Here is a 27,500-nt window from a genome sequence, read left to right as displayed (position 1 = left end):
GCATTGTTGAAAGATCAGTATTGATGGTTGTTGAGTGTTTTCTATTTACATGATGATGCAATGCTGTTACATCTCCAGCAGCAACATTCCAGCACGCTCAAAATGTCAGCGCTCCACTAAAGTCACGCATGCAACATGTCGCCTTCTAGCACACATCTGAGGACACTTTTTACTGACAAAAACTATTTTGCTTTCAGGGGTTGTTCTGATAGCAGATGGGACACAAGTCATACGACATTTTAGAGGAAAAAAGTTTTTACAAATATGCATTTTCTGCCATTTTCGGGTTTTGTGGGGACTCCTGATGATGTTTTGAGACATCTCCTACAACTACAGCACCAGTATCGTGCTGCTGAAGTTAGTCAAAAAATGTTTTTTAATTTTTGTAAGGGTCCCCCCTTACGACATTTTAGCAAAAAAAAAGTTTTCCAAAAATATGCATTTTCTGCCATTTTCGGGTTTTGTGGGGACTCCTGATGACGTTTTGAGACATCTCCTACAACTACAGCACCAGTATTGTGCTGCTGAAGCAAGTACGTTTTTTTTATTTTTGTATAAGGGTCCCTCCCCCCTTACGACATTTTAGCGACAAAAAAGTTTTCAAAAAATATGCATTTTCTGCCATTTTCGGATTTTGTGGGGACTCCTGGTGACGTTTTAAGACATCTCCTACAACTACAGCACCAGTATTGTGCTGCTGAAGCAAGTCCACATTTTCAAACATTTTTGAGTAAGGGTCCCCCTTACGACATTTTAGTGAAAAAAAAGTTTTCCAAAAATATGCATTTTCTGCCATTTTCGGGACTCCTGATGAGGTTTTGAGACATCTCCTACAACTACAGCACCAGTATTGTGCTGCTGAAGCAAGTCCAAATGTTTTGAACATTTTTGAGTAAGGGTCCCCCCTTACGACATTTTAGCGGAAACTTTTTTTTTAAAATATGCATTTTCTGCCATTTTCGGGTTTTGTCGGGACTCCTGATGACGTTTTGAGACATCTCCTACAACTACAGCACCAGTATTGTGCTGCTGAAGCAAGTCTGTTTTTTAAATTTTTCATTTTACGACATTTTAGCGAAAAAAAAGTTTTCCAAAAATATGCATTTTCTGCCATTTTCAGGTTTTGTGGGGACTCCTGATGAGGTTTTGAGACATCTCCTACTACTACAGCACCAGTATTGTGCTGCTGAAGCAAGTCCGTTTTTTAAATTTTTCATTTTACGACATTTTAGCGAAAAAAAAGTTTTCCAAAAATATGCATTTTCTGCCATTTTCGGGTTTTGTGGGGACTCCTGATGACGTTTTGAGACATAAATAAACAATGACTCACTACTTGCAGATTGCATGCAAAAAAAAAAAAGAGTCACTCAAAAAAATTTTTGTTTTTTAATTATTATTTAATATTATGGGAGGAAAGTCTTTGAAATAAAGAGGTAAGGAAATGGGTTTTTTTCATTGCATAGTTTAAAAAAAAAATCACATTTAAGTAGTCAGTAAAAAAAAAAAATAATAAGAAAGAATTTTTAAAAAGTCATTAAGTATGCTTTTTTTTATCTAAAGAATGTGAAAGTTGAAATACAATTTGGATTTGACACGGCGTTATTTCCCAAGCTGTCATTTAAAGCCTTTCCCCTTCTGGCTTCCATTACGGAACTATCATATTCTAACATCAATTTCAGCCTGCGGTCGCATGAAACTCAGAGAGCAGTGAGACCGAGCCAGCCAAGCACCTTTTAGTCAACTCTAGTCCTCAACGTACTCTCTGCTTAGTACTCTCTGCTTAGTACTCTCTGCTTAGTACTCTCCGCTTATTACTCTGTGCTTAGTACTCTCTGCTTAGTGCTCTGTGCTTAGTACTCTCTGCTTAGTACTCTCTGCTTAGTACTCTCTGCTTAGTGCTCTGTGCTTAGTGCTTGCTGTTTCTTCCTGACTATGGTCGGAAACAGCAGTTTTGTTTGGATTCATGTTTTAGAAAAATATCATGTTACTCTTTATTTTATGAAGCCCTTTTATTTGTTGCTGCAGCTGTTATATATACTGTAACATTGTCATTGTTATATATTGTATATAATAATATAATATATATTATATACTGCATATATAATATGTAAATATTACATACAGTATATGTTATATTTTATATTGCTACTATGGTACAGTTTTACATGATCCTTTCCATCCTTACCCTTTCCAACCTTTTTAACTGAGCTACTGTGTGGAACAATTTCCCTTGTAAATCAATAAAGTTTGTATAAGTCTAATATAATATAATAATATGTCATTATATATTATATACTGTATATATAATATGTAAATATTACATGTTATATTTATATATATTATAATATATATAATATATAATATGTTATATAAATATATGATATTTATATAACATACTAAACGTGGATGCATATACAAAAGTGCAATATATTTATCTGTACAGTAATCTATTTATTTATATCTGCACCTTTTATCCTGCACTACAGCCAGCTAATGCAACAAAATGTAGTTCTTATCTGTACTGAAGTCTAAGTTTAAGTCTAAATATTTTATATTGCTACAATAGTACATTTTTTTGTCTACTTAATACCTGCATTATCCTTTCCATCCTTTGTAACTGAGCTACTGTGTGGAACAATTTCCTTTGTGGATCAATAAAGTTTGTCTAAGTCTTAATATAATATAATATATCAGTATATATTATATACTGTATATATAATATGTAAATATTACATATATGTATATAATTCAATATATATATATATATATAATTCAATATATATATATATATAATTCAATATATATATATATATATATATATATAATTCAATATATATATATATATATATATACCGTATTTTCCGCACTATTAGCCGCACCTAAAAACCACAAATTTACTCAAAAGCTGACAGTGCGGCTTATAACCCGGTGCGCTTTATATATGGATTAATATTAAGATTCATTTTCATAAAGTTTCGGTCTCGCAACTACGGTAAACAGCCGCCATCTTTTTCCCCCGTAGAAGAGGAAGTGCTTCTTCTTCTACGCAAGCAACCGCCAAGGTAAGCACCCGCCCCCATAGAACAGGAAGCGCTTCTTCTTCTACTGTAAGCAACCACCCGCCCGCGTAGAAGAAGAAAAAGCGCGCGGATATTACCGTACGTTTCATTTCCTTTGTGTGTTTACATCTGTAAAGACCACAAAATGGCTCCTACTAAGCGACAGGGATCCGGTTCATGAAAAGACGCAATCTCTCCATCCGCACACGGACTACTATTTCACAGCAACTGCCTAAAGACTTTCAAGAAAAGCTGGCTACTTTCCGTGCATATTGTAAAAACAAGATAGCTGAAAAAAAGATCCGGCCAGAGAACATTATCAACATGGACGAGGTTCCACTGACTTTTGATATTCCTGTGAACCGCACTGTGGATACAACGGGAGCACGTACGGTGAATATTCGCACCACAGGGAATGAGAAGTCATCCTTCACTGTGGTTCTAGCTTGCCATGCTAATGGCCAGAAACTTCCACCCATGGTGATATTCAAAAGGAAGACCTTGCCAAAAGAGACCTTTCCAGCCGGCGTCATCATAAAAGCTAACTCGAAGGGATGGATGAAGAAAAGATGAGCGAGTGGTTAAGGTAAGTTTAAGTTTACGCGAAGAGGCCGGGTGGCTTTTTTCACGCAGCTCCGTCCATGTTGATATACGACTCCATGCGCGCCCACATCACGCTGGTTTTAATATATTATTAAAGTTTGACTGACCTATTTGACTGTTTTTTTGACATTCCTTTAGCGCAGTTAGATGCGGCTTACAACACGGGGCGGCTTATAGGTGGACAAAGTTTTGAAATATGCCGTTCATTGAAGGCACGGCTTATAACCCAGGGCGCCTTATGGTGCGGAAAATACGGTATATATATATATATATATATATATATATATATATATATATATATACATATATTCTGCACTACAACCAGCTAATGCAACATTTTTTTCTTATATGTACTGTAAAGTTCACATTTGAATGACAATAAAAAGTCAATAAGTCTAAATATTTATATTGCTACTATGGTACATTTTTAGTCTACTTAATACCTTTTGTTTTCGCCCTCTTTTTGTGCCCTTGTGTGCATTATCCTTTCCATCCTTAACCTTTCCATCCTTTGTAGCTAAACTTAGACTTAGACTTAGACAAACTTTATTCGATCCACAAAGGAAATTGTTCCACACAGTAGGTCAGTTACAAAGTGTAAGGATGGAAAGGACAATGCAGGTATAAAGTAGCCAAAAAATGTACCATAGTAGCAATATATAAATATAACATATATGTAACATTTACATATTAAATACATCTATTGGTATAGAACGTGTTCTTAAATAATATCATTTTACTATATTAAATATCCAAATTAATATAAAAAATATGCTGGAATACAAGATTGGTATAGAACGTGTCCTTAAATATCATTTTACTATATTAAATATCCAAATTAAAATAAAAAATATGTTGGAATACAAGATCGGTATAGAACGTGTCCTTAAATAATATCATTTTACTATATTAAATATCCAAATTAAAATAAAAAATATGTTGGAATACAAGATTGGTATAGAACGTTTCCTTAAATAATATCATTTTACTATATTAAATATCCAAATTAATATAAAAAATATGTTGGAATAAAAGATTGGTATAGAACGTGTCCTTAAACAATATAATTTTACTATATTAAATATCCAAATTAAAATAAAAAATATGCTGGAATACAAGATTGGTATAGAACGTTTCCTTAAATAATATAATTTTACTTTATTAAATATCCAAATTAATATAAAAAATATGTTGGAATACAAGATTGGTATGAACGTGTCCTTAAATAACATCAGTTTACTATATTAAATATCAAAATTAATATAAAAAATATGCTGGAATACAAGATTGGTATAGAACATGTCCTTAAATAACATAATTTTACTATATTAAATATCCAAATTAATATAACAAATATGTTGGAATACAAGATTGGTATAGAACGTGTCCTTAAATATCATTTCACTATATTAAATATCCAAATTAAAATAAAAAATATGTTGGAATACAAGATTGGTAGAGAACGTGTCCTTAAATATCATTTTACTATATTAAATATCCAAATTAAAATAAAAAATATGTTGGAATACAAGATTGGTATAGAACGTGTCCTTAAATATTTTTCATTTTACTATATTAAATATCCAAATTAATATAACAAATATGTTGGAATACAAGATTGGTATAGAAAGTGTCCTTAAATAATATCATTTTACTATATTAAATATCCAAATTAAAATAAAAAATATGTTGGAATACAAGATTGGTATAGAACGTGTTCTTAAATAATATCATTTTACTATATTAAAATATCCAAATTAATATAAAAAATATGCTGGAATACAAGATTGGTATAGAACGTGTCCTTAAATATAATTTCACTATATTAAAATAACCAAATTAAAATAAAAAATATGCTGGAATACAAGATTGGTATAGAACGTGTCCTTAAATATCATTTTACTATATTAAATATCCAAATTAATATAAAAAACATGTTGGAATACAAGATTGGTATAGAACGTGTCCTTAAATAATATAATTTTACTATATTAAATATCCAAATTAAAATAAAAAATATGTTGGAATACAAGATTGGTATAGAACGTGTCCTTAAATATAATTTCACTATATTAAAATAACCAAATTAAAATAAAAAATATGCTGGAATACAAGATTGGTATAGAACGTGTCCTTAAATATCATTTTACTATATTAAATATCCAAATTAATATAAAAATATGTTGGAATACAAGATTGGTATAGAACGTGTCCTTAAATAATATAATTTTACTATATTAAATATCCAAATTAATATAAAAATATGTTGGAATACAAGATTGGTATAGAACGTGTCCTTAAATATCATTTTACTATACTAAATATCGAAATTAAAATAAAAAATATGTTGGAATACAAGATTGGTATAGAACGTGTCCTTAAATAACATCATTTTACTATATTAAAATATCCAAATTAATATAAAAAATATGTTGGAATACAAGATTGGTATAGAACGTGTCCTTAACTATCATTTCACTATATTAAATATCCAAATAATTATAAAAAATATGTTGGAATACAAGATTGGTATATAACGTGTCCTTAAATAACATAATTTTACTATATTAAATATCCAAATTAATATAAAAAATATGTTGGAATACAAGATTGGTATAGAACGTGTCCTTAAATAATATAATTTTACTTTATTAAATATCCAAATGAATATAAAAAATATGCTGGAATATAAGATTGGTATAGAACGTGTCCTTAAATAACATCATTTTACTATATTAAATATCCAAATTAAAATAAAAAATATGTTGGAATACAAGATTGGTATAGAACGTGTCCTTAAATAATATCATTTTACTATATTAAATATCCAAATTAAAATAAAAAATATGCTGGAATACAAGATTGGTATAAAACGTGTCCTTAAATATCATTTTACTATATTAAATATCCAAATTAAAATAAAAAATATGTTGGAATACAAGATTGGTATAGAACGTGTCCTTAAATAATATAATTTTACTATATTAAATATCCAAATTAAAATAAAAAATATGCTGGAATACAAGATTGGTATAGAACGTGTCCTTAAATATCATTTCACTATATTAAAATATCCAAATTAAAATAAAAAATATGTTGGAATACAAGATTGGTATAGAACGTGTCCTTAAATATTTTTCATTTTACTATATTAAATATCCAAATTAAAATAAAAAATATGCTGGAATACAAGATTGGTATAGAACGTGTCCTTAAATATAATTTCACTATATTAAAATATCCAAATTAAAATAAAAAATATGTTGGAATACAAGATTGGTATAGAACGTATCCTTAAATAATATCATTTTACTATATTAAATATCCAAATTAAAATAAAAAATATGTTGGAATACAAGATTGGTATAGAACGTGTCCTTAAATATAATTTCACTATATTAAATATCCAAATTAAAATAAAAAATATGTTGGAATACAAGATTGGTATAGAACATTTCCATAAATAATATAATTTTACTATATTAAATATCCAAATTAATATAAAAAATATGTTGGAATACAAGATTGGTATAGAACGTGTCCTTAAATAATATAATTTTACTATATTAAATATCCAAATTAATATAAAAAATATGTTGGAATACAAGATTGGTATAGAACTTGTCCTTAAATATCATTTTACTATACTAAATATCCAAATTAAAATAAAAAATATGTTGGAATAAAAGATTGGTATAGAACGTGTCCTTAAATAATATAATTTTACTATATTAAATATCCAAATTAAAATAAAAAATATGTTGGAATACAAGATTGGTATAGAACGTGTCCTTAAATAATATCATTTTACTATATTAAATATCCAAATTAATATAACAAATATGTTGGAATACAAGATTGGTATAGAACGTTTCCTTAAATAATATCATTTTACTATATTAAATATCCAAATTAATATACAAAATATGTTGGAATACAAGATTGGTATAGAACGTGTCCTTAAATATAATTTCACTATATTAAATATCCAAAATAAAATAAAAAATATGTTGGAATACAAGATTGGTATAGAACGTGTCCTTAAATATAATTTCACTATATTAAAATATCCAAATTAAAATAAAAAATATGTTGGAATACAAGATTGGTATAGAACGTGTCCTTAAATAACATAATTTTACTATATTAAATATCCAAATTAATATAAAAAATATGCTGGAATACAAGATTGGTATAGAACGTGTCCTTAAATATCATTTTACTATATTAAATATCCAAATTAAAATAAAAAAATATGTTGGAATACAAGATTGGTATAGAACGTGTCCTTAAATAATATAATTTTACTATATTAAATATCCAAATTAATATAAAAAAAATATGTTGGAATACAAGATTGGTATAGAACGTTTCCTTAAATAATATAAATTTACTATATTAAATATCCAAATTAAAATAAAAAATATGCTGGAATACAAGATTGGTATAGAACGTGTCCTTAAATATCATTTTACTATATTAAATATCCAAATTAAAATAAAAAATATGTTGGAATACAAGATTGGTATAGAACGTATCCTTAAATAATATAATTTTACTATATTAAATATTCAAATAAAAATAAAAAATATGCTGGAATACAAGATTGGTATAGAACGTGTCCTTAAATAATATAATTTTACTATATTAAATATCCAAATTAAAATAAAAAATATGCTGGAATACAAGATTGGTATAGAACGTTTCCTTAAATAATATCATTTTACTATATTAAATATCCAAATTAATATAAAAAAATATGTTGGAATACAAGATTGGTATAGAATGTGTCCTTAAATATAATTTCACTATATTAAATATCCAAATTAAAATAAAAAATATGTTGGAACACAAGATTGGTATAGAATGTATCCTTAAATAATATCATTTTACTATATTAAATATCCAAATTAAAATAAAAAATATGCTGGAATACAAGATTGGTATAAAACGTGTCCTTAAATATCATTTTACTATATTAAATATCCAAATTAAAATAAAAAATATGTTGGAATACAAGATTGGTATAGAACGTGTCCTTAAATAATATAATTTTACTATATTAAATATCCAAATTAAAATAAAAAATATGCTGGAATACAAGATTGGTATAGAACGTGTCCTTAAATATCATTTCACTATATTAAAATATCCAAATTAAAATAAAAAATATGTTGGAATACAAGATTGGTATAGAACGTGTCCTTAAATATTTTTCATTTTACTATATTAAATATCCAAATTAAAATAAAAAATATGCTGGAATACAAGATTGGTATAGAACGTGTCCTTAAATATCATTTTACTATATTAAATATCCAAATTAAAATAAAAAATATGTTGGAATACAAGATTGGTATAGAACGTGTCCTTAAATATAATTTCACTATATTAAAATATCCAAATTAAAATAAAAAATATGTTGGAATACAAGATTGGTATAGAACGTATCCTTAAATAATATCATTTTACTATATTAAATACCCAAATTAAAATAAAAAATATGTTGGAATACAAGATTGGTATAGAACGTGTCCTTAAATAATATCATTTTACTATATTAAATATCCAAATTAAAATAAAAAATATGTTGGAATACAAGATTGGTATAGAACGTGTCCTTAAATAATATAATTTTACTATATTAAATATCCAAATTAAAATAAAAAATATGTTGGAATACAAGATTGGTATAGAACGTGTCCTTAAATATAATTTCACTATATTAAATATCCAAATTAAAATAAAAAATATGTTGGAATACAAGATTGGTATAGAACGTATCCTTAAATAATATAATTTTACTATATTAAATATCCAAATAAAAATAAAAAATATGCTGGAATACAAGATTGGTATAGAACGTGTCCTTAAATAATATAATTTTACTATATTAAATATCCAAATTAAAATAAAAAATATGCTGGAATACAAGATTGGTATAGAACGTTTCCTTAAATAATATCATTTTACTATATTAAATATCCAAATTAAAATAAAAAATATGCTGGAATACAAGATTGGTATAAAACGTGTCCTTAAATATCATTTTACTATATTAAATATCCAAATTAAAATAAAAAATATGTTGGAATACAAGATTGGTATAGAACGTGTCCTTAAATATTTTTCATTTTACTATATTAAATATCCAAATTAAAATAAAAAATATGTTGGAATACAAGATTGGTATAGAACGTTTCCTTAAATAATATTTTACTATATCAAATATCCAAATTAATATAACAAATATGTTGGAATACAAGATTGGTATAGAACGTGTTCTTAAATAATATCATTTTACTATATTAAATATCCAAATTAATATAAAAAATATGCTGGAATACAAGATTGGTACAGAACTTGTCCTTAAATATCATTTTACTATACTAAATATCCAAATTAAAATAAAAAATATGTTGGAATAAAAGATTGGTATAGAACGTGTCCTTAAATAATATAATTTTACTATATTAAATATCCAAATTAATATACAAAATATGTTGGAATACAAGATTGGTATAGAATGTGTCCTTAAATATAATTTTACTATATTAAATATCCAAATTAAAATAAAAAATATGTTGGAATACAAGATTGGTATAGAACGTATCCTTAAATAATATAATTTTACTATATCAAATATCCAAATTAATATAACAAATATGTTGGAATACAAGATTGGTATAGAACGTGTCCTTAAATATTTTTCATTTTACTATATTAAATATCCAAATTAATATAAAAAATATGCTGGAATACAAGATTGGTATAGAACGTGTCCTTAAATATAATTTCACTATATTAAATATCCAAAATAAAATAAAAAATATGTTGGAATACAAGATTGGTATAGAACGTGTCCTTAAATATAATTTCACTATATTAAAATATCCAAATTAAAATAAAAAATATGTTGGAATACAAGATTGGTATAGAACGTGTCCTTAAATAACATAATTTTACTATATTAAATATCCAAATTAATATAAAAAATATGCTGGAATACAAGATTGGTATAGAACGTGTCCTTAAATATAATTTCACTATATTAAAATATCCAAATTAAAATAAAAAATATGTTGGAATACAAGATTGGTATAGAACGTGTCCTTAAATAACATAATTTTACTATATTAAATATCCAAATTAAAATAAAAAATATGTTGGAATACAAGATTGGTACAGAACGTGTTCTTAAATAATATCATTTTACTATATTAAATATCCAAAATAAAATAAAAAATATGTTGGAATACAAGATTGGTATAGAACGTGTCCTTAAATATAATTTCACTATATTAAAATATCCAAATTAAAATAAAAAATATGTTGGAATACAAGATTGGTATAGAACGTGTCCTTAAATAACATAATTTTACTATATTAAATATCCAAATTAAAATAAAAAATATGTTGGAATACAAGATTGGTACAGAACGTGTTCTTAAATAATATCATTTTACTATATTAAATATCCAAATTAAAATAAAAAATATGCTGGAATACAAGATTGGTATAAAACGTGTCCTTAAATATCATTTTACTATATTAAATATCCAAATTAAAATAAAAAATATGTTGGAATACAAGATTGGTATAGAACGTGTCCTTAAATAATATAATTTTACTTTATTAAATATCCAAATTAAAATAAAAAATATGTTGGAATACAAGATTGGTATAGAACGTGTCCTTAAATAATATCATTTTACTATATTAAATATCCAAATTAATATAAAAAATATGTTGGAATACAAGATTGGTATAGAACGTGTCCTTAAATAATATAATTTTACTTTATTAAATATCCAAATTAATATAAAAAATATGTTGGAATACAAGATTGGTATAGAACGTTTCCTTAAATATCATTTTACTATACTAAATATCCAAATTAAAATAAAAAAATATGTTGGAATAAAAGATTGGTATAGAACATGTCCTTAAATATTTTTCATTTTACTATATTAAATATCCAAATTAAAATAAAAAATATGTTGGAATACAAGATTGGTATAGAACGTGTCCTTAAAAATCATTTTACTATATTAAATATCCAAATTAATATAAAAAAATATGTTGGAATACAAGATTGGTATAGAACGTGTCCTTAAATAACATAATTTTACTATATTAAATATCCAAATTAAAATAAAAAATATGTTGGAATACAAGATTGGTATATAACGTATCCTTAAATAATATCATTTTACTATATTAAATATCCAAATTAAAATAAAAAATATGTTGGAATAAAAGATTGGTATAGAATGTCCTTAAATAGTATAATTTTACTATATTAAATATACAAATTAATATAACAAATATGTTGGAATACAAGATTGGTATAGAACGTGTCCTTAAATAATATAATTTTACTATATTAAATATCCAAATTAAAATAAAAAATATGTTGGAATACAAGATTGGTATAGAATGTGTCCTTAAATATCATTTTACTATATTAAATATCCAAATTAATATAAAAAAAATATGTTGGAATAAAAGATTGGTATAGAACATGTCCTTAAATAATATCATTTTACTATATTAAATATCCAAATTAAAATAAAAAATATGTTGGAATAAAAGATTGGTATAGAACGTGTCCTTAAATATCATTTTACTATAATAAATATCCAAATTAAAATAAAAAATATGTTGGAATACAAGATTGGTATAGAACGTATCCTTAAATAATATCATTTTACTATATTAAATATCCAAATTAAAATAAAAAATATGTTGGAATACAAGATTGGTATAGAACGTGTCCTTAAATAATATCATTTTACTATATTAAATATCCAAATTAAAATAAAAAATATGTTGGAATACAAGATTGGTATAGAACGTTTCCTTGAATAATATCATTCTACTATATTAAATATCCAAATTAATATAAAAAATATGTTGGAATATAAGATTGGTATAGAATGTGTCCTTAAATATAATTTCACTATATTAAATATCCAAATTAAAATACAAAATATGTTGGAATACAAGATTGGTATAGAACGTATCCTTAAATATCATTTTACTATATTAAATATCCAAATTAAAATAAAAAATATGTTGGAATACAAGATTGGTATAGAACGTGTCCTTAAATAACATCATTTTACTATATTAAATATCCAAATTAATATAACAAATATGTTGGAATACAAGATTGGTATAGAACGTGTCCTTAAATAACATCATTTTACTATATTAAATATCCAAATTAATATAACAAATATGTTGGAATACAAGATTGGTATAGAACGTGTCCTTAAATATAATTTTACTATATTAAATATCCAAATTAAAATAAAAAATATGTTGGAATACAAGATTGGTATAGAACGTGTCCTTAAATAATATAATTTTACTATATTAAATATCCAAATTAAAATTAAAAATATGTTGGAATACAAGATTGGTATAGAACGTGTCCTTAAATAATATAATTTTACTATATTAAATATCCAAATTAAAATAGAAAATATGTTGGAATACAAGATTGGTATAGAACGTGTCCTTAAATAATATAATTTTACTATATTAAATATCCAAATTAAAATAAAAAATATGTTGGAATACAAGATTGGTATAGAACGTGTCCTTAAATAATATAATTTTACTTTATTAAATATCCAAATGAATATAAAAAATATGCTGGAATATAAGATTGGTATAGAACGTGTCCTTAAATAACATAATTTTACTATATTAAATATCCAAATTAAAATAAAAAATATGTTGGAATACAAGATTGGTATAGAACGTTTCCTTAAATAATATTTTACTATATCAAATATCCAAATTAATATAAAAAATATGCTGGAATACAAGATTGGTATAGAACGTGTCCTTAAATATCATTTTACTATATTAAATATCCAAATTAATATAAAAAATATGCTGGAATACAAGATTGGTATAGAACGTGTCCTTAAATAATATCATTTTACTATATTAAATATCCAAATGAAAATAAAAAATATGTTGGAATACAAGATTGGTATAGAACGTGTCCTTAAATATAATATAATTTACTATATTAAATATCCAAATTAAAATAAAAAATATGTTGGAATACAAGATTGGTATAGAACGTTTCCTTAAATAATATAATTTTACTTTATTAAATATCCAAATTAATATAAAAAATATGCTGGAATACAAGATTGGTATAGAACGTGTCCTTAAATAACATCATTTTACTATATTAAATATCCAAATTAATATAAAAAATATGCTGGAATACAAGATTGGTATAGAACGTGTCCTTAAATATAATTTCACTATATTAAATATCCAAATTAAAATAAAAAATATGTTGGAATACAAGATTGGTATAGAATGTGTCCTTAAATAATATAATTTTACTATATTAAATATCCAAATTAAAATAAAAAATATGCTGGAATACAAGATTGGTATAGAACGTGTCCTTAAATATTTTTCATTTTACTATATTAAATATCCAAATTAAAATAAAAAATATGTTGGAATACAAGATTGGTATAGAACCTGTCCTTAAATAACATCATTTTACTATATTAAATATCCAAATTAATATAAAAAATATGCTGGAATACAAGATTGGTATAGAACGTGTCCTTAAATATTTTTCATTTTACTATATTAAATATCCAAATTAAAATAAAAAATATGTTGGAATACAAGATTGGTATAGAACCTGTCCTTAAATAACATCATTTTACTATATTAAATATCCAAATTAATATAAAAAATATGTTGGAATACAAGATTGGTATAGAACGTGTCCTTAAATAATATAATTTTACTATATTAAATATCCAAATTAAAATAAAAAATATGTTGGAATAAAAGATTGGTATAGAACGTGTCCTTAAATAATATAATTTTACTATATTAAATATCCAAATTAAAATAAAAAATATGCTGGAATACAAGATTGGTATAGAACGTGTTCTTAAATAATATCATTTTACTATATTAAATATCCAAATTAATATAAAAAATATGTTGGAATACAAGATTGGTATAGAACGTTTCCTTAAATAATATTTTACTATATCAAATATGCAAATTAATATAACAAATATGTTGGAATACAAGATTGGTATAGAACGTGTCCTTAAATAATATCATTTTACTATATTAAATATCCAAATTAAAATAAAAAATATGTTGGAATACAAGATTGGTATAGAACGTGTCCTTAAATAATATCATTTTACTATTTTAAATATCCAAATTAAAATAAAAAATATGCTGGAATACAAGATTGGTATAGAACGTGTCCTTAAATAATATCATTTTACTATATTAAATATCCAAATTAAAATAAAAAATATGTTGGAATACAAGATTGGTATAGAACGTTTCCTTAAATAATATCATTTTACTATATTAAATATCCAAATTAAAATTAAAAAAATATGCTGGAATACAAAATTGGTATAGAACGTGTCCTTAAATATCATTTTACTATATTAAATATACAAATTAAAATAAAAAATATGTTGGAATACAAGATTGGTATAGAACGTGTCCTTAAATAATATAATTTTACTATATTAAATATCCAAATTAAAATAAAAAAATATGTTGGAATACAAGATTGGTATAGAACGTTTCCTTAAATAATATAATTTTACTATATTAAATATCCAAATTAATATAACAAATATGTTGGAATACAATATTGGTATAGAACATGTCCTTAAATATAATTTTACTATATTAAATATCCAAATTAAAATAAAAAATATGTTGGAATACAAGATTGGTATAGAACGTGTCCTTAAATAATATAATTTTACTATATTAAATATCCAAATTAAAATAAAAAATATGTTGGAATACAAGATTGGTATAGAACATGTCCTTAAATAATATAATTTTACTATATTAAATATCCAAATTAATATAAAAAATATGCTGGAATACAAGATTGGTATAGAGCGTTTCCTTAAATAATATCATTTTACTATATTAAATATCCAAATTAAAATAAAAAATATGCTGGAATACAAGATTGGTATAGAATGTGTCCTTAAATATCATTTTACTATATTAAATATCCAAATTAATATAAAAAAAATATGTTGGAATAAAAGATTGGTATAGAACATGTCCTTAAATAATATCATTTTACTATATTAAATATCCAAATTAAAATAAAAAATATGTTGGAATAAAAGATTGGTATAGAACGTGTCCTTAAATATCATTTTACTATAATAAATATCCAAATTAAAATAAAAAATATGTTGGAATACAAGATTGGTATAGAACGTATCCTTAAATAATATCATTTTACTATATTAAATATCCAAATTAAAATAAAAAATATGTTGGAATACAAGATTGGTATAGAACGTGTCCTTAAATAATATCATTTTACTATATTAAATATCCAAATTAAAATAAAAAATATGTTGGAATACAAGATTGGTATAGAACGTTTCCTTGAATAATATCATTCTACTATATTAAATATCCAAATTAATATAAAAAATATGTTGGAATATAAGATTGGTATAGAATGTGTCCTTAAATATAATTTCACTATATTAAATATCCAAATTAAAATACAAAATATGTTGGAATACAAGATTGGTATAGAACGTATCCTTAAATATCATTTTACTATATTAAATATCCAAATTAAAATAAAAAATATGTTGGAATACAAGATTGGTATAGAACGTGTCCTTAAATAACATCATTTTACTATATTAAATATCCAAATTAATATAACAAATATGTTGGAATACAAGATTGGTATAGAACGTGTCCTTAAATAACATCATTTTACTATATTAAATATCCAAATTAATATAACAAATATGTTGGAATACAAGATTGGTATAGAACGTGTCCTTAAATATAATTTTACTATATTAAATATCCAAATTAAAATAAAAAATATGTTGGAATACAAGATTGGTATAGAACGTGTCCTTAAATAATATAATTTTACTATATTAAATATCCAAATTAAAATTAAAAATATGTTGGAATACAAGATTGGTATAGAACGTGTCCTTAAATAATATAATTTTACTATATTAAATATCCAAATTAAAATAGAAAATATGTTGGAATACAAGATTGGCATAGAACGTGTCCTTAAATAATATAATTTTACTATATTAAATATCCAAATTAAAATAAAAAATATGTTGGAATACAAGATTGGTATAGAACGTTTCCTTAAATAATATTTTACTATATCAAATATCCAAATTAATATAAAAAATATGCTGGAATACAAGATTGGTATAGAACGTGTCCTTAAATATCATTTTACTATATTAAATATCCAAATTAATATAAAAAATATGCTGGAATACAAGATTGGTATAGAACGTGTCCTTAAATAATATCATTTTACTATATTAAATATCCAAATGAAAATAAAAAATATGTTGGAATACAAGATTGGTATAGAACGTGTCCTTAAATATAATATAATTTACTATATTAAATATCCAAATTAAAATAAAAAATATGTTGGAATACAAGATTGGTATAGAACGTTTCCTTAAATAATATAATTTTACTTTATTAAATATCCAAATTAATATAAAAAATATGCTGGAATACAAGATTGGTATAGAACGTGTCCTTAAATAACATCATTTTACTATATTAAATATCCAAATTAATATAAAAAATATGCTGGAATACAAGATTGGTATAGAACGTGTCCTTAAATATAATTTCACTATATTAAATATCCAAATTAAAATAAAAAATATGTTGGAATACAAGATTGGTATAGAATGTGTCCTTAAATAATATAATTTTACTATATTAAATATCCAAATTAAAATAAAAAATATGCTGGAATACAAGATTGGTATAGAACGTGTCCTTAAATATTTTTCATTTTACTATATTAAATATCCAAATTAAAATAAAAAATATGTTGGAATACAAGATTGGTATAGAACCTGTCCTTAAATAACATCATTTTACTATATTAAATATCCAAATTAATATAAAAAATATGCTGGAATACAAGATTGGTATAGAACGTGTCCTTAAATATTTTTCATTTTACTATATTAAATATCCAAATTAAAATAAAAAATATGTTGGAATACAAGATTGGTATAGAACCTGTCCTTAAATAACATCATTTTACTATATTAAATATCCAAATTAATATAAAAAATATGTTGGAATACAAGATTGGTATAGAACGTGTCCTTAAATAATATAATTTTACTATATTAAATATCCAAATTAAAATAAAAAATATGTTGGAATAAAAGATTGGTATAGAACGTGTCCTTAAATAATATAATTTTACTATATTAAATATCCAAATTAAAATAAAAAATATGCTGGAATACAAGATTGGTATAGAACGTGTTCTTAAATAATATCATTTTACTATATTAAATATCCAAATTAATATAAAAAATATGTTGGAATACAAGATTGGTATAGAACGTTTCCTTAAATAATATTTTACTATATCAAATATGCAAATTAATATAACAAATATGTTGGAATACAAGATTGGTATAGAACGTGTCCTTAAATAATATCATTTTACTATATTAAATATCCAAATTAAAATAAAAAATATGTTGGAATACAAGATTGGTATAGAACGTGTCCTTAAATAATATCATTTTACTATTTTAAATATCCAAATTAAAATAAAAAATATGCTGGAATACAAGATTGGTATAGAACGTGTCCTTAAATAATATCATTTTACTATATTAAATATCCAAATTAAAATAAAAAATATGTTGGAATACAAGATTGGTATAGAACGTTTCCTTAAATAATATCATTTTACTATATTAAATATCCAAATTAAAATTAAAAAAATATGCTGGAATACAAAATTGGTATAGAACGTGTCCTTAAATATCATTTTACTATATTAAATATACAAATTAAAATAAAAAATATGTTGGAATACAAGATTGGTATAGAACGTGTCCTTAAATAATATAATTTTACTATATTAAATATCCAAATTAAAATAAAAAAATATGTTGGAATACAAGATTGGTATAGAACGTTTCCTTAAATAATATAATTTTACTATATTAAATATCCAAATTAATATAACAAATATGTTGGAATACAATATTGGTATAGAACATGTCCTTAAATATAATTTTACTATATTAAATATCCAAATTAAAATAAAAAATATGTTGGAATACAAGATTGGTATAGAACGTGTCCTTAAATAATATAATTTTACTATATTAAATATCCAAATTAAAATAAAAAATATGTTGGAATACAAGATTGGTATAGAACATGTCCTTAAATAATATAATTTTACTATATTAAATATCCAAATTAATATAAAAAATATGCTGGAATACAAGATTGGTATAGAGCGTTTCCTTAAATAATATCATTTTACTATATTAAATATCCAAATTAAAATAAAAAATATGCTGGAATACAAGATTGGTATAGAATGTGTCCTTAAATATCATTTTACTATATTAAATATCCAAATTAAAATAAAAAATATGTTGGAATACAAGATTGGTATAGAACGTGTCCTTAAATAATATCATTTTACGAAATTAAATCTCCAAATTAAAATAAAAAATATGTTGAAATACAAGATTGGTATAGAACGTGTCCTTAAATATCATTTTACTATATTAAATATCCAAATTAATATAAAAAATATGTTGGAATACAAGACTGGTATAGAACGTGTCCTTAAATAATATCATTTTACTATATTAAATATCCAAATTAAAATAAAAAATATGTTGGAATACAAGATTGGTATAGAATGTGTCCTTAAATAATATAATTTTACTATATTAGATATCAAAATTAATATAACAAATATGTTGGAATACAAGATTGGTATAGAACGTGTCCTTAAATATAATTTCACTATATTAAATATCCAAATTAAAATAAAAAATATGTTGGAATAAAAGATTGGTATAGAACGTGTCCTTAAAGAATATCATTTTACTATATTAAATATCCAAATTAAAATAAAAAATATGTTGGAATACAAGACTGGTATAGAACGTGTCCTTAAATAATATAATTTTACTATATTAAATATCCAAATTAATATAACAAATATGTTGGAATACAAGATTGGTATAGAACGTGTCCTTAAATAATATAATTTTACTATATTAAATATCCAAATTAAAATAAAAAAATATGTTGGAATACAAGATTGGTATAGAACGTATCCTTAAATAATATAATTTTACTATATTAAATATCCAAATTAAAATAAAAAATATGTTGGAATACAAGATTGGTATAGAACGTGTCCTTAAATAACATCATTTTATTATATTAAATATCCAAATTAATATAAAAAATATGCTGGAATACAAGATTGGTATAGAACGTGTCCTTAAATAACATCATTTTATTATATTAAATATCCAAATTAAAATAAAAAATATGTTGGAATACAAGATTGGTATAGAACGTGTCCTTAAATAATATCATTTTACTATATTAAATATCCAAATTAAAATAAAAAATATGTTGTAATAAAAGATTGGTATAGAACGTGTCCTTAAATAATATCATTTTACTATTTTAAATATCCAAATTAAAATAAAAAATATGTTGGAATACAAGATTGGTATAGAACGTGTCCTTAAATATAATTTCACTATATTAAATATCCAAAATAAAAATAAAAATATGTTGTAATAAAAGATTGGTATAGAACGTGTCCTTAAATAATATCATTTTACTATTTTAAATATCCAAATTAAAATAAAAAATATGTTGGAATAAAAGATTGGTATAGAACGTGTTCTCAAATAATATCATTTTACTATATTAAATATCCAAATTAAAATAAAAAATATGTTGGAATACAAGATTGGTATAGAACGTGTCCTTAAATATAATTTCACTATATTAAATACCCAAATTAAAATAAAAAATATGTTGGAATACAAGATTGGTATAGAACGTGTCCTTAAATAATATAATTTTACTTTATTAAATATCCAAATTAATATAAAAAATATGTTGGAATACAAGATTGGTATAGAACGTTTCCTTAAATAATATCATTTTACTATATTAAATATCCAAATTAATATAAAAAATATGTTGGAATTCAACATTAGTATAGAACGTTTCCTTAAATAATATCATTTTACTATATTAAATATCCAAATTAATATAAAAAATATTCTGGAATACAAGATTGGTATAGAACGTGTCCTTAAATATCATTTTACTATATTAAATATCCAAATTAAAATAAAAAATATGTTGGAATACAAGATTGGTAGAGAACGTGTCCTTAAATAACATCATTTTACTATATTAAATATCCAAATTAATATAAAAAAATATGTTGGATTACAAGATTGGTATAGAACGTATCCTTAAATATCATTTTACTATATTAAATATCCAAATTAAAATAAAAAATATGTTGGAATACAATATTGGTATAGAACGTGTCCTTAAATATCATTTTACTATACTAAATATCCAAATTAAAATAAAAAATATGTTGGAATAAAAGATTGGTATAGAACGTGTCCTTAAATAATATAATTTTACTATATTAAATATCCAAATTAAAATAAAAAATGTGCTGGAATACAAGATTGGTATAGAACGTGTCCTTAAATAACATCATTTTACTATATTAAATATCCAAATTAATATAACAAATATGTTGGAATACAAGATTGGTATAGAACGTGTCCTTAAATATTTTTGATTTTACTATATTAAATATCCAAATTAATATAAAAAATATGCTGGAATACAAGATTGGTATAGAACGTTTCCTTAAATAATATCATTTTATTATATTAAATATCCAAATTAATATAAAAAATATGTTGGAATACAAGATTGGTATAGAACGTGTCCTTAAATAATATCATTTTACTATATTAAATACCCAAATTAAAATAAAAAATATGTTGGAATACAAGATTGGTATAGAACGTTTCCTTAAATAATATCATTTTACTATATTAAATATCCAAATTAAAATTAAAAATATGCTGGAATACAAGATTGGTATAGAACGTGTCCTTAAATATCATTTCACTATATTAAATATCCAAATTAAAATAAAAAATATGTTGAAATACAAGATTGGTATAGAACGTGTCCTTAAATAAGATCATTTTACTATATTAAATATCCAAAATAAAATAAAAAATATGTTGTAATAAAAGATTGGTATAGAACGTGTCCTTAAATAATATCATTTTATTATATTAAATATCCAAATTAATATAAAAAATATGTTGGAATACAAGATTGGTATAGAACGTATCCTTAAATAATATCATTTTACTATATTAAATATCCAAATTAAAATAAAAAATATGTTGAAATACAAGATTGGTATAGAACGTGTCCTTAAATATAATTTTACTATATTAAAAAAACAAATTAAAATAAAAAATATGTTGGAATACAAGATTGGTATAGAACGTGTCCTTAAATAATATCATTTTACTATTTTAAATATCCAAATTAAAATAAAATATATGCTGGAATACAAGATTGGTATAGAACGTGTCCTTAAATAATATCATTTTACTATATTAAATATCCAAATTAAAATAAAAAATATGTTGGAATACAAGATTGGTATAGAACGTGTCCTTAAATATTTTTCATTTTACTATATTAAATATCCAAATTAAAATAAAAAATATGTTGGAATACAATATTGGTATAGAACGTGTCCTTAAAAATCATTTTACTATATTAAATATCCAAATTAATATAAAAAAATATGTTGGAATACAAGATTGGTATAGAACGTATCCTTAAATAATATCATTTTACTATATTAAATATCCAAATTAAAATAAAAAATATGCTGGAATACAAGATTGGTATAGAACGTGTCCTTAAATATCATTTCACTATATTAAATATCCAAATTAAAATAAAAAATATGCTGGAATACAAGATTGGTATAGAACGTTTCCTTAAATATCATTTTACTATATTAAATATCCAAATTAAAATAAAAAATATGTTGGAATACAAGATTGGTATAGAACGTGTCCTTAAATAATATCATTTTACTATATTAAATATCCAAATTAAAATAAAAAATATGTTGGAATACAAGATTGGTATAGAACGTTTCCTTAAATAATATAATTTTACTATATTAAATATCCAAATTAAAATAAAAAATATGTTGGAATACAAGATTGGTATAGAACGTTTCCTTAAATAATATCATTTTACTATATTAAATATCCAAATTAAAATAAAAAATATGCTGGAATACAAGATTGGTATAGAACGTGTTCTTAAATAATATAATTTTACTATATTAAATACCCAAATTAAAATAAAAAATATGTTGGAATACAAGATTGGTATAGAACGTTTCCATAAATAATATAATTTTACTATATTTAATATCCAAATTAAAATAAAAAATATGTTGGAATAAAAGATTGGTATAGAACGTGTCCTTAAATAATATCATTTTACTATTTTAAATATCCAAATTAAAATAAAAAATATGCTGGAATACAAGATTGGTATAGAACGTGTCCTTAAATATCATTTCACTATATTAAATATCCAAATTAAAATAAAAAATATGCTGGAATACAAGATTGGTATAGAACGTTTCCTTAAATATCATTTTACTATATTAAATATCCAAATTAAAATAAAAAATATGTTGGAATACAAGATTGGTATAGAACGTGTCCTTAAATAATATCATTTTACTATATTAAATATCCAAATTAAAATAAAAAATATGTTGGAATACAAGATTGGTATAGAACGTTTCCTTAAATAATATAATTTTACTATATTAAATATCCAAATTAAAATAAAAAATATGTTGGAATACAAGATTGGTATAGAACGTTTCCTTAAATAATATCATTTTACTATATTAAATATCCAAATTAAAATAAAAAATATGCTGGAATACAAGATTGGTATAGAACGTGTTCTTAAATAATATAATTTTACTATATTAAATACCCAAATTAAAATAAAAAATATGTTGGAATACAAGATTGGTATAGAACGTTTCCATAAATAATATAATTTTACTATATTTAATATCCAAATTAAAATAAAAAATATGTTGGAATAAAAGATTGGTATAGAACGTGTCCTTAAATAATATCATTTTACTATTTTAAATATCCAAATTAAAATAAAAAATATGCTGGAATACAAGATTGGTATAGAACGTGTCCTTAAATATCATTTTACTATATTAAACATCCAAATTAAAATCACATTGTCAAAAAGCACTTGGAGCACGTTTTCCTCTCTTCGCCTTCCTTCATGCTGTCACGCAGTCAACAGTGTGTCCAATTATTATTGATCATGCTCATGTTTTTAATGCGTTCCGCCACTTTGCAAAAGTGCATTTTCATGCCACTAGAACTGCGTTTGAAGGAGCAAAGGGTGAAAAGGTCACCTCACTCCTGTCTGATTGCATCAAACAAATCATCACACCATCGCGATGGGAACTGGGTTAGCACTCTGGTAACGTCACCTAACATCAGATTGGGTGTCGTCCTTTTGCGAAACACATGCGTCAAAAGTGTAAAATACACCGGACTTGTCGTTTTCTGCTGAAATATTAGCAAAGGTCTCCTCCCGTGTTTGTTGAACACACACACAAAGTCAGCGATCGCAGGACTTTGCAGCTCGCCGGACTCAAAAGGCAAACCTTAAACTCATCCGCTAATGAGACTTGTCAACAAGGATGGAAAGTCACGCTGACAAATCCCTGCTGTCATCACGCAAAAGTCCAAATGAAATAATAAATAAAAATGACAGGAAAATGACTATTCTCACGTCTCACAACGAGCTGCACGCCGCTTTGGTCTCAGCAGAGAAACCACATCGTCAAAGAAGGTCCAACCAAGTGTCATATAAAAGTGAAAATGATCATCTATTCATAATATTCTTAGTTCAAGAGTTCTGCATTTAAAGGCTCGAGATTACGTTTAGCATGAGTGGCAAAGAAGGAATCGAAACATTCCTTTTTGTAACTTTTCACGTGGGAGAATGAAAAATCAATAAAGAGCATTTTTAACACGTTTACATGCACAATAATATAGATTGTGACCTTTTATTTTGTAGCTTTTAACACGCAAGGATTAATAATCAGTGAAGATATTTTCAGCGTGACAACTTTTACATGCAAAATAATGAAAATAATGTCAATTCAAAGGATGAAACATGTTTGTTTTAGGTTTTTACATTCAAAATGTAATAAGCGGTAAAACCATTTTAGAAAAAAACAAAAGAAACTATCAAAAAAAAAAATGTGTTAATAAAAAAACTTAAAGTTATTGACGTGTGGAAAAGAAGAAATCGAAACATTTGTAACTTTTCACATGGAAGAATGAAAAATCAATAAAGCTCATATTCAGCATGTTTCCATGCACAATAATATAGATTGTTACAAGGGATGGAACCTTTTATTTTGTAATAACCAGTGAAGATATTTGTAGTTATTTTTAAATATTGAAAATAAGGTCAATTCAAGGGATAAAACATTGTTGTTTTAGGTTGTTTTACCAAAAATAAAGTAGGAAACTATAAAAAAAATTTTTTTAAATAAATAAATAAAATAAAAAAATTAATACAAAGTTATTAACGTGTGGAAAAGAAGGAATCAAAACATTCCTTTCTGGAACTTTTTACACAGAATAATTAAAAATCAAAAAAGATAATATTCAGCATGTTTACATGCACAATAATATAGATTGTTACAAGGGATGGAACCTTTTATTTTGTAATAACCAGTGAATATATTTGTAGTTATTTTTAAATAATGACAATAAGGTCAATTCAAAGGATAAAACATTGTTGTTTTAGGTTGTTTTACCAAAAATAAAGTAGGAAACTATAAAAAAAATGTTTTAAATAAATAAATAAAATAAAAAAATTAATACAAAGTTATTAACGTGTGGAAAAGAAGGAATCAAAACATTCCTTTTTGTAACTTTTCACACAGAATATTTAAAAATCAACAAAGATCATATTCAGCATGTTTACATGCACAATAATATAGATTGTTACAAGGAATCCTTTTATTTTGTAATAACCAGTGAATATATTTGTAGTTATTTTTAAATAATGACAATAAGGTCAATTCAAAGGATGAAACATTGTTGTTTTAGGTTTTTACATTCAAAACGTAATAATCAATGAAACCATTTTACCAAAAATAAAGTAGGAAACTATAAAAAAATGTTTTAAATAAATAAATAAAATAAAAAAACTTATGTGGAAAAGAAAGAATCAAAACATTCCTTTTTGTAACTTTCTACACAGACTAATTAAAAATCAACAAAGATCATATTCAGCATGTTTACATGCACTATAATATAGATTGCTACAAGGGATGGAACCTTTTATTTTGTAATAACCAGTGAATATATTTGTAGTTATTTTTAAATAATGACAATAAGGTCAATTCAAAGGATGAAACATTGTTGTTTTAGGTTTTTACATTCAAAACGGAATAATCAGTGAAAGCATTTTGCCAAAAAACAAAGTAGTAAACTTTAAAATATAAAATAAAAAAACTTAAAAGTTATTGTCGTGTGGAAAAGAAAGAATCAAAACATTCCTTTTTGTAACTTTTCACACAGAATAATTAAAAATCAACACAGATCACATTCAGCATGTTTACATGCACAATAATATAGATTGTTACAAGGAAACCTTTTATTTTGTAGCTTTTAACACATAAGGGTTAATAAACAGTGAAGATATTTGTAGTTATTTTTAAATAATGACAATAAGGTCAATTCAAAGGATGAAACATTGTTGTTTTAGGTTTTTACATTCAAAACGTAATAATCAGTAAAACCATTTTATAAAAAACAAAGTGGGAAACTAAAAAAAACAACAACAAAATTAAAGTTATTGGTGTGTGGAAAAGAAGGAATCAAAACATTCCTTTTTGTAACTTTTTACACAGAATAAAAACTCAACAAAGATCATATTCATAATGTTTACATGCACAATAATATAGATTGTTACAAGGAAACCTTTTATTTTGTAGCTTTTAACACATAAGGGTGAATTTGTAGTTATTTTTAAATAATGAAAATAAGGTCAATACAAAGGATGAAACATTGTTGTTTTAGGTTTTTACATTTAAAACGTAATAATCAGTAAAACCATTTTACCAAAAACAAAGTGGGAAACTATTAAAAAAAAAAAAAAAAAAAAAAATTAAAGTTATTGGTGTGTGGAAAAGAAGGAATCAAAACATTCCTTTTTGTAACTTTTCACACAGAATATTTAAAAATCAACAAAGATCATATTCAGCATGTTTACATGCACAATAATATAGATTGTTACAAGGAAACCTTTTATTTTGTAGCTTTTAGCACATAAGGGTGAATAAATTCGTAGTTATCTTTAAATAATGAAAATAAGGTCAATACAAAGGATGAAACATTGTTGTTTTAGGTTTTTACATTCAAAACGTAATAATCAGTAAAACCATTTTACCAAAAACAAAGTAGGAAACTGTAAAAAAAATAAATAAAAAATAAAAACTTGACGTGTGGAAAAGAAGGAATCAAAACATTCCTTTTGTAACTTTTTACACAGAATAATAAAAAATCAACAAAGATTATATTTATCATGTTTACATGTACAATAATATAGATTGTTACAAGGGATGGAACCTTTTATTTTGTAATAACCAGTGAAGATATTTGTAATTATTTTTAAATAATGACAATGGGATAAAACATTGCTGTTTTAGGTTTTTACATTTAAAACGTAATAATCAGTAAAACCATTTTACCAAAAACAAAGTAGGAAACTATAAAAAAAATAAATAAAAAATAAAAA

At 23.6% G+C, this 27,500-nt stretch overlaps 1 protein-coding gene across 1 annotated transcript in view; it reads right to left on the bottom strand.

The window, feature by feature from the left end:
• hic1 (hypermethylated in cancer 1) overlaps positions 1-27,500 on the bottom strand; it is a 34,812-nt gene that overhangs the window by 6,239 nt on the left and 1,073 nt on the right. The window lies entirely within an intron of this gene.

This window comes from Nerophis lumbriciformis, linkage group LG17 (assembly GCF_033978685.3).
Source record: "Nerophis lumbriciformis linkage group LG17, RoL_Nlum_v2.1, whole genome shotgun sequence".
Classification (NCBI taxonomy): Eukaryota; Metazoa; Chordata; class Actinopteri; order Syngnathiformes; family Syngnathidae; genus Nerophis; species Nerophis lumbriciformis.
Note: the sequence above shows the minus strand (reverse complement) of the source record. Positions and strands in the feature narration are given on the sequence as shown.